At 38.3% G+C, this 10,596-nt stretch overlaps 3 long non-coding RNA genes across 3 annotated transcripts; 1 reads left to right on the top strand and 2 right to left on the bottom strand.

Moving 5' to 3' along the window:
- Positions 1 to 982: 982 nt before the first annotated feature.
- Positions 983 to 2,086, bottom strand: LOC110674100. Its single transcript, XR_002498668.1, has 3 exons — positions 1,741 to 2,086; positions 1,557 to 1,632; positions 983 to 1,491 (listed from the first exon to the last, which is right to left on the bottom strand). It is a non-coding gene; the product is annotated as an uncharacterized LOC110674100 (long non-coding RNA).
- An 85-nt stretch (positions 2,087 to 2,171) lies between these two features.
- Positions 2,172 to 3,109, top strand: LOC110674101. The gene is made up of 2 exons (XR_002498669.1): positions 2,172 to 2,790; positions 2,846 to 3,109. It is a non-coding gene; the product is annotated as an uncharacterized LOC110674101 (long non-coding RNA).
- Positions 3,110 to 9,234: 6,125 nt separating this feature from the next.
- On the bottom strand, positions 9,235 to 10,343 carry LOC110674099. The gene is made up of 3 exons (XR_002498667.1): positions 9,993 to 10,343; positions 9,809 to 9,884; positions 9,235 to 9,743 (listed from the first exon to the last, which is right to left on the bottom strand). It is a non-coding gene; the product is annotated as an uncharacterized LOC110674099 (long non-coding RNA).
- Between the last annotated feature and the right edge of the window lie 253 nt (positions 10,344 to 10,596).

The following is a 10,596-nucleotide window of genomic DNA, read 5'->3' as shown; positions in this document are numbered from 1 at the left end:
AAGCGTTTGGCACTAAAATTGGGACAGGGCTTTAGGACCCTATTCTTTTTATTGACAGTAGTTAATGTTACCTCTTGAAGAGTGAAAGGTTCTTCGGTGCCTGGTGCCTAAAATGGTATAGAAGGAATGAAGTTACTAGAGATAAATGATTATTTTTTTAATTTAGTTCATTAGAAATACTAAAAGTTGAACTTCAAAACAAATAAAGTGAAAATTATTGACAGCTCAATCAACAATTTAAAAACATTGCCAACTAAGATCATGCTATATAGGCCTATTCACATGACGTTCCAAAACAGCTAATCGGGAAGCTCTTTGACAGTTCTTCTATGAAAATGACAGCCTCGTGTATGCACCGGTCCTCTACCGATGTAAACAAATGCATAGACGGACCTGTCACATGAAAAGGCCTATAATGTGTTTGCAATACATGTCAAAATCGAATCATCCCTCGCAGTTTTATAGCCAGCGTAAAAAGCTGGATAAGGGATGGTACACAAATTATGTCACGCTAAATTTCAACTATTTGGACCCCCTCCCTCCCCTTTGTCACATATTTTGTATGAGTCTTCCTAAAATTTTGTAAGGCTTGTAACGCTTGGCTAGACCCTCTCCCCCCTTGGAGCGTGACGTAATTTGTGCATGACCCCTGTAACCGTCTGTAAATCTCGCTCAAAAGACTGCAAACACAGTGACTTATGCGCCACTCTCTATTCCGAGAGACCACTGGTCATGTCATAATTGTCTTGCCCGACTAGTTATTTGAAGCAGGAGAGCTCTTCTTACGGGTTTGTCAAACGGTTATTGGATTTACGCAAATAGATGGTCAACAACTTTGAATAGGGTCACGAGGTGGACACGCCTGAAGAAACGGGTGCAAGGTAAACGTGATCAAAGTGAAAGTCTATAAACGCAACGTAAGATGATCCAGCGAACTTATTAACCACAGGGCTCAGCGTTAAATGAATGTAAAGAGAGGTAATTTATGTTGTATTCATTATGTATATTCGTTCATCTTTTCATAAAAAAACGTGAGTGACTGTGTAAGTGTAGGTGTTGTGTTGTGTGCATGGCCATGATCGTACACATACCTGCGCAGGATTTTATGTTGAGCGGTTTCGGCGGTACCGGTTCATCAGCCGAGGGGCACACCAGTGAGCTGCGATGTACCCAGAACGCTGTCTCGTCGGAGTTCTTTATGGCGGCGTCAGAGCTCAGCGCCGATCGGCGGTCGTGCCACCGGGAATACTCGCTTCTCAAACGGCCGAACTACAGATGCGGGGCGGAGGTGTCGGCAGGACCGGTACTCTACCCAACGAACGCAGGCAGGCCAGTCAATTCACTCGGCCCCGTTTGACTACCAATTTTGGCGGGCCAAGGCGAGATCCACTCCGGGAAGAAACCACGTGTAGGGTGTAGGCTGGATTCCGCAAGATGGCGGGTGAATAATGTAAAGGGCTTAAGCCCAAGATAAAAAGCGTCTGCCGGACGCTAATAATCCGACATGAAAAGATTATTAGAACCTTATACGAAAATGAATTCACAAATTAAATTACCTTTTGTAATAATTAAACAAAGCTCGAGAGCAGAGTTTTCGCTGCCGGTGATGTAAGAGCCGGAACATAAATTTCACTGGATCAAAAAAAAATGCAAGAAGGATATCATTAAACGCTGTTCACTTTGACCACTTATAAGAACCATTTTCTAATTTCTTTTATACTATTCTCTTCTTTAACACACCTTGAACTAAACGGAATAACTGAAATATCACTGCAACTAACTTCTGCCCTAAGCCGACGTAGATGGAGAAATGAGGGATTATATCTCTAAGATGTTCGAAAGACCTTCAAAATTATAATGTAATTGTCTTCGACCTTTACAACAACCAATTCAATAAATTTATACGAGAACCACAGTTGACCAATATGTCAAAGTTGATGAGCCATCTATAATAAATCCTAAAACTATTTTAAGTACTAAATAATTGCTAAAAGCTTTCACACGAAAATTTGAATTTTTATAGCACTCTTTTATAGCAACGCATGTGAGAATATGAATGGTTCGTGAAATCTTTGTTGAAATTCAAAAAACGTTACATCACACCACTTACTTTTATGAAAATTTGATCAATATGCGATTGATCAAATTTTCATAACCTTAAATTTAATCTAATCATTTATACTGGTAATTGGTAAATAATTTATGTTACTTTGAACTATTTTTTTTTTGTTCTGTCACTTTCGCTTTGAATTGAACTCTACGAATTAATAAATGAAAATATTTGTCTTTATCATTGGATCCTTTTCCAACTTATTAGTAGACAACCATTAACGAAAATTTAGCTTTTAATCAGCAAATGCTTCTTATTACCATATCGAAATTACAATATCGAAACTCGTTTTTAAGAAAACATAGGCATAAAAAACTACAAATCAACCCGTCGATTGTCATATCGACCAAAACATTGATTCAGTAGTTCATAAACGAAGAAACAAATTGAACGCAAAGCCATAACAAATTTCCACGTCAACGTCTTTTTGTCGACAATAAATCGGCAAAAGTTATGGCATTCATCAATACGATTCATTATAACAGCCAAACCATGCTATAAAAACATCGCATAAACAACCAAAAGTGTAGAGTTCCACTCTGTGCTACTTATGACAGAGCGATGAATTTGAACGGCTTGTCAACCAGAAAGAAGAAGGGTTTCTACTGAAAATGTGTTTTGCACGGACCTGGAGCCTTTTAGCGAAAGCAAGTAGTGAAATTTACCGATTACCCTGGAGAGTATATTTTGATTCCATTCCTTTATTGTTGTGCTAAGTTTTCTATATATTCACAGGTAAAAATGGCTATATTTCTACTCGACAAACCTAAATAACTATGGCGTCTTGGAATGAAGAAAATCTATGCTATGGATACAAACATGCATTTTATGGATGAATCTTATTCACACCTATTCTAACTGAGTGCCTTTGAATGTGTGCTTTTTGAAACTATGCTATAGAACCTTGTGAAGGTGTGTGTTTTATTTTCGTATGTTTACTTCTGAGTGATTATGCTATGTATTATTTACAAAATAAAAGTGAAAGTGAGTGGTTTTCAACTTGCCGTTTTAGTGGAAGTCCATACGTGTTTATAAGGAAATGTCCCATCGTAAAAAGCAACACCCATGCCACTATTTCGTAGCTTTTCGCCATCGATCGTTCAGAATTTTTTCAGAAACGTAGCATGAAAGATTCCTAAACATTTGCCAAATTCATCAGCCAACTCGTAGCTGTCACCAAGGACTTTAGTTACGGTTGCTTCTGTGTACCTGGGAGCTAATTTGGCACAGAAATGTTTTCCTTTATCGGACAGAAAAGTGGTTTTCTTGAGCACTTTTTCACCAATGCTATATTTCGGTGCTTTTGCATTTGACCTAAGGTTGTAATATTTTGCCTGTTTTTCGTATGCGTCTTTTAGATTCTTGCGCACCTGAGCGTACAACCGAATCTGTTCGTCATGTGTTAAGGAATTTTGATTGTCTAAGCCAATTGACTCATATTCTCGTCCATCCGAAACTATGTTTCTACCAAACGTAAGAAAGTACGGACTGTGTTTTGTTGATCCGTGGACTGAGTTTCTAATAGCATTGGCAATATTTTGAATATTTTCTGCCCACGTCTTGTGATTGGACTTTATTGAAGCTCTAATTGCTGTAGTTATCACACGGTTGACTCTTTCAGAGTTGTTCACCTGTGGGTGATATGACGGTGTTAACCAATGAGTAACTCCATAGTGCTCTAGCAGATTTTTGAATAGTTTAGATGTGAATTGGCTGCCATTATCTGTTAAAATAGTTTGTGGAACACCGAACAACAAAAATATCGATTGCTCCAAAAATTTGACCAGTGAACATGCTGTTGCCTGCTTGAAGGGTTGCACCAGAATAAATTTAGTGAAAACATCTGTAACCACCAGTAAGCAGGTACTTTGAGATTTCCCCGATGGTGGAAATGGACCCAGGTAATCCAACGTTAGAAACTGCCATGGGTGGTCGCAGTTTTGCTTTTGCGAACCCATCGGAGGTTTGTTGTTTACATTCACGCTTTTAGCTGTTTTGCAAGGCACACAAGATTTACAATACTTTTTAGTATCTAAGGCCATTTGGGGCCAGAAGAACTTTTCTTTTAGTTTGGCTAGAGTTTTGTCATAGCCCAAATGAGCTGGCTCATGCATTGCTTCAATAATTCCATTTCTTTCTCCTTTTGGAGGGTAGAATTTCCAGAAGAATCGTTTATCCTCAATTTTAGAGGAATCTTGAACAAATTTAAAAATTTTCTCACCGATGATTCTAAAATCGGAATATTTTTGAGGGTCGTCTAGAATTTTCTTGCGTAACTCGGCATATTCGGTATCCACTATTTGAATTGCCTCGATTCTAGATAAGCAATCAGCCAATACATTATCTGTACCTTTTCTATACTGTATTACAAAGTCATAAGACTGTAGTTTTAGTGCCCAACGAAGTAGTCTAGAATTACCGTTGGCCGCTGTAATGGTGAAAAGCCAGGTGATACTTTTTGCATCTGTTATTATAGTGAAGGCAGTGCCCTCTATGTAGTGCCTAAAGTTTTCAATCGCCAATAAAACCGCAAGACATTCTTTCTCTGTGGCTGAATATTTACGCTGTGTACTTGAATGTTTCTTGCTAAAATAAGCAATTATTCTTTTACCTTCAGGGTGTTCTTGCAGTAGCGCAGCGCCTACTGCCAGCTGTGATGCATCGGTCTCAATTATAAAAGGTAGGTCGTAGCGAGGGTTCGCCAGCACCGGTGAAGATGTTAGTGCTGACTTTAATTCTTCGAGTGCGCCTTCAGCCTCCTCGGTCCATTTGAATTTTTTTGATTTTTTTAATAGGTCAGTAATTGGTGTTGTAATATGACTATAGTTTTTTATGAACTTTTGATAAAAACCCATCAGGCCCATGAGCCGTCTAACGTCTCGAATGGACCTTGGCCGTGGATAATTTAGAATAGGTTCTAGTTTACTACCATCTATTGCCAGGCCATTCTCCGTGAGAAAATACCCAAGGTACTTAACCTGTCGTCTGCAAAATCGACTCTTTTGTATTGAGATTGTTAGGCCTGCCTTTGCCAATCTTTTGGCCACTTCCTTAAGAAGAAGGAAGTGTTCTTCCAACGTCTCGGTGGCTACTACGATGTCATCTAAGTAGATAAACACGTGCGGCTCAAGATCAAAACCCATGGCCTTATTCATAAGCCTACTCATTGTAAAGGGAGCATTTCGTAACCCGAAGGGTACAACCTTGAACCGGAAAAGGCCCTTAGGTGTACGGAAAGCAGTATAGTTTCTCGAGGTTTCCTTCAACGGGATTTGGAAATAAGCATCTTTCAAATCAATTATGCTGAAGTATTTAGCTTTTTTTAACCTGTGAAAAATCTCATTCATATTACGCATAGGATATGCGTCTTTTCTGGTAATAGAATTAATTTTACGCGAGTCTAAACATACTCTAATACTGCCGTTTGGTTTTTTTACAGGAACCAACGGACTAGCATATTCACTCGTGCATTCTTCAATTACACCTAGTTTCTCATAGCGCTCTAACTCCTTTTCAATACTTTCCCAAACCTTTGGTGAATATTTGTACATGGGCATATCGCGCATGTTAGCCCCTTCGATTACTTCTATTTCGTGTTCGATCAATGTTGTTTTACCTAAGTTGTTCTCACTAGTCCATTTGAAATGTTTTAAGACTTCAGTTAGCTGCTCTTTTTCGTAGCTCGTAAGTTCGTGCTCAGTTTCAATTGACTCAATGTCCTTTTCAGGATCCCCTGGCAATTCTAAGGAAGGCACGTCCAGAGATTCATCTAGTTCTGGTTGCGACTTATGTGTAAGAATGTTTTCTTTATCTGTCAACTCTAACGAGCATATCTTTAAGCATATTTCAGATTCCAAGCTGACTAGATATGGTCGCTGGTTCGAGGAAATAAGGTTTATCACGGACTGACCGTTTGTATCTAAAAGGTCGACATCAGTTATCCTTTCGTTGTTTTTAATCATCGGTTTTATTTGGAAAGCATTCCAAAAATCCATCCCTAAAATTAAGGATTTGGACAACTGAGGGACAATTATAGTGGGTATTACTTTGGTAACTCCAGCATAAGTATAAGGTACATTAGCATAACCGAGACATTCATGTTCCGTGTTATCCGCTGTACTAATGACAACCTTTGCGTTGAAGAGTTTTAAATTATGTTTATCGAGGAGTTTGGTTGAATTCAACACACTTATGCTGGCACCCGAATCCAACAGTGCTATTATATCTGTGTCAAAAATGGACACACGTATTCTTGGGCATGTGTTGGGGTTTACTCTAATGTGCAATGTTTCGTGGTATTTTTGATAGTTTTGGAGGGTTTTTGGAACCGCTTTCTGTGCTTGCGAGATGGACGGGTTCCCTGTGCACCCCGCATCTAGTTTAACGATTGGTTTGGGTGATTTTGAGCATTCGTTGTCTGCGGGTGATTTCGTTCGCATGTTTTGGTTGTTCGACCGATGTTTCCACATGCGTAGCAAAATATTAATTTTGTTTCTTTGCAAAATCGCCAATGATGTCCTATTTTTTGGCAATTCCAGCATTTTAGTGTGGATTGGTCGGTAATTGCAATACTTTTGGTTCTAGCATTTGAATTCAGTGTTTGAGCATCCTTCAATTTAAGTTTTCTTTGTAGTGCATTTACAACCTGGTCTTCTAAAGACGAATACTCACTATCTGAATTGCTTTTTGCGTCAATGTTATGCATTTCATTGCGCATATTATACGCCGATCGATAAAGGCTACTATCATTCGCATCTATACGATGATTCAAGTCTAACAAATGTTCCAGATTTTTAACCCTTGTGGTTGCTAACTTAGACCTGTAGTGTGGTCTCATGTTTTCCCATACTATTTCAAAAATAGTTCGGGACGAATGAGGATGTTTTAAGCATTGGTTTAATTTTTCTACTTCTGTAACAAATGCTACAAAAGTTTCCCCCTTTTTCTGCCTAAGCTCTCTTAATTGACTTCGAATTCCACGGTCCCGGTTAGGGTTACCAAATCGGAACCTGATCTCACTTTCGAATTTATCCCATGTGGTGCAGTGGCTTTCACGCGTGAACCACCAGTCACTTGCTTCTCCTTTTAGCTTGTAATGTATTTTGTCCAATAATTCCGTCTTTCCTACTCTTTCGTGTTTCGCTAACTTCTTTACTCTATTTAAGAAATCTTCTACCTGCATCGATCTCCCATCTCCACTGAAAACAATGTCCCAATTTTCAACCCTTGACCGTGATGATCTATAATAGTCCTCCCTATAACTTCTCCTCCTCAAGGGTGAAGGTGACCTATATGAAAATCTTTCTCTTTGTCTTCTTCTTCCTACCTCTCGATCTCTACTACTTCTACTCAGTGAGCTAGAATTTGATCTACCTCTTGATTTTCTGTGCCTATTGTATGAGTGAAATTCTCTTTCGTGTTCAAACTCGCGTTCATCATTAGTACTTGAGTATTCGGACAAAGAACAGTATGAACTGTTTCTTATCTTGGCTTTATCTCGTGAATAAGATTGAAATCTCTGATCTGTTGTTTTGTATTTATATTCATTCCATTTCTCATGTGATTTTTTGGACGGTGTTTTATTTTTCTGTTTTTCATTCCCTGTGCTATCGATTTCATTAGATGATTTCCTATCGTTTTTGTCTGTTTCTGAACCTCGCTCTTTTTCATTTTTCTGTTCCTTCTTTTTAGGCACTGCTCCCGTATTGTTTGCTCCTACTTTCATTTGGGCTCTAGCATTGGGATTTGGATTTCTCCAAGACCCTTTATAGCCCAATCCTTTAGCTCCATCCCCTAAGTCCAAATCTGTTTCATCGTTAGATTGCTCAGGATCATAAGTCACTCTTTGCCTATATGCGCGAAGAAACTCTTCAATTTCTTTACAATATTCTTCTTTCAATTTTTCCTCTTCTTCATTTGTTGTGCCCGCCGAAGCGCATCTCATCAAATAATGTCTAATTCGCGAGACTAATGCATAATCAAATTCTCTTCTCAAACTATGTTTTAGTGATTTTAGGATATCATCTATCTTTTCAATTTCCTCTACAACTGATAAATTTGTGCTCCATCGTTTAGGTTCCTTTCGTTCCAAGTTATAGGCATACCTCAATGCCCTTTTCTTATCTTCCAGTCTTGCTTCGTGGTCAACTTGGACTTCTCTGAGAGCAATTTCAAAATTAACTTCTTCTTCCAGCAAATGGTCAGCATTGGGAAGAATGTAAAACCGAACCATCTTGCTAATGGCAAAAAATAAACGAAAATATATGTACGACGAATCTTGATTACTAATGAAATTTGAATTAATAAAATTGGAAAACAAAACTTGGAAAATCCAATACTTTTAAAGAAATTTTTTTTTTATCAAAAAGAAAATGTAGAAAATGTAATATCCTTTAGAGTTAAAGCTCATTTAGCAATTTCATAATGCGTAACAAGGAAATTCAAAAAATAAACAAAAATAAAAATAGTAAAAAATTCAAAAATCACATTAAAAAAATCAATTACTTCAAACCTATACCTATAATCTACCCTAATCCTAAAATTCAGTTTGCAGACTAGACTCAAATTCAAATTAAACAAAGGTCAAAAAAGGTCAATTCAAATTCTTACTATATACTATATATTAAAAAAAGGGGAAAAAATATAAAGGGTTAATTATGTTTCGAATTCAAAGAAGCTAAAAATACAAAGGTAATCCAATTTTCATGTAATGTAGCTATTTGAAAGGACCAGGCCAAAAATAAAAAAAATATTCAAAGTAACAATTTGATCTAATTTTACGTTGGGCGCCAATGTAACCGTCTGTAAATCTCGCTCAAAAGACTGCAAACACAGTGACTTATGCGCCACTCTCTATTCCGAGAGACCACTGGTCATGTCATAATTGTCTTGCCCGACTAGTTATTTGAAGCAGGAGAGCTCTTCTTACGGGTTTGTCAAACGGTTATTGGATTTACGCAAATAGATGGTCAACAACTTTGAATAGGGTCACGAGGTGGACACGCCTGAAGAAACGGGTGCAAGGTAAACGTGATCAAAGTGAAAGTCTATAAACGCAACGTAAGATGATCCAGCGAACTTATTAACCACAGGGCTCAGCGTTAAATGAATGTAAAGAGAGGTAATTTATGTTGTATTCATTATGTATATTCGTTCATCTTTTCATAAAAAAACGTGAGTGACTGTGTAAGTGTAGGTGTTGTGTTGTGTGCATGGCCATGATCGTACACATACCTGCGCAGGATTTTATGTTGAGCGGTTTCGGCGGTACCGGTTCATCAGCCGAGGGGCACACCAGTGAGCTGCGATGTACCCAGAACGCTGTCTCGTCGGAGTTCTTTATGGCGGCGTCAGAGCTCAGCGCCGATCGGCGGTCGTGCCACCGGGAATACTCGCTTCTCAAACGGCCGAACTACAGATGCGGGGCGGAGGTGTCGGCAGGACCGGTACTCTACCCAACGAACGCAGGCAGGCCAGTCAATTCACTCGGCCCCGTTTGACTACCAATTTTGGCGGGCCAAGGCGAGATCCACTCCGGGAAGAAACCACGTGTAGGGTGTAGGCTGGATTCCGCAAGATGGCGGGTGAATAATGTAAAGGGCTTAAGCCCAAGATAAAAAGCGTCTGCCGGACGCTAATAATCCGACATGAAAAGATTATTAGAACCTTATACGAAAATGAATTCACAAATTAAATTACCTTTTGTAATAATTAAACAAAGCTCGAGAGCAGAGTTTTCGCTGCCGGTGATGTAAGAGCCGGAACATAAATTTCACTGGATCAAAAAAAAATGCAAGAAGGATATCATTAAACGCTGTTCACTTTGACCACTTATAAGAACCATTTTCTAATTTCTTTTATACTATTCTCTTCTTTAACACACCTTGAACTAAACGGAATAACTGAAATATCACTGCAACTAACTTCTGCCCTAAGCCGACGTAGATGGAGAAATGAGGGATTATATCTCTAAGATGTTCGAAAGACCTTCAAAATTATAATGTAATTGTCTTCGACCTTTACAACAACCAATTCAATAAATTTATACGAGAACCACAGTTGACCAATATGTCAAAGTTGATGAGCCATCTATAATAAATCCTAAAACTATTTTAAGTACTAAATAATTGCTAAAAGCTTTCACACGAAAATTTGAATTTTTATAGCACTCTTTTATAGCAACGCATGTGAGAATATGAATGGTTCGTGAAATCTTTGTTGAAATTCAAAAAACGTTACAAAACCACTGGTTCTTATAAGTGGTCAAAGTGAACAGCGTTTAATGATATCCTTCTTGCATTTTTTTTTGATCCAGTGAAATTTATGTTCCGGCTCTTACATCACCGGCAGCGAAAACTCTGCTCTCGAGCTTTGTTTAATTATTACAAAAGGTAATTTAATTTGTGAATTCATTTTCGTATAAGGTTCTAATAATCTTTTCATGTCGGATTATTAGCGTCCGGCAGACGCTTTTTATCTTGGGCTTA

Source organism: Aedes aegypti, chromosome 1 (assembly GCF_002204515.2).
Source record: "Aedes aegypti strain LVP_AGWG chromosome 1, AaegL5.0 Primary Assembly, whole genome shotgun sequence".
NCBI classification, from domain to species: domain Eukaryota; kingdom Metazoa; phylum Arthropoda; class Insecta; order Diptera; family Culicidae; genus Aedes; species Aedes aegypti.
This window is presented reverse-complemented; position numbering and strand designations above follow the sequence as displayed.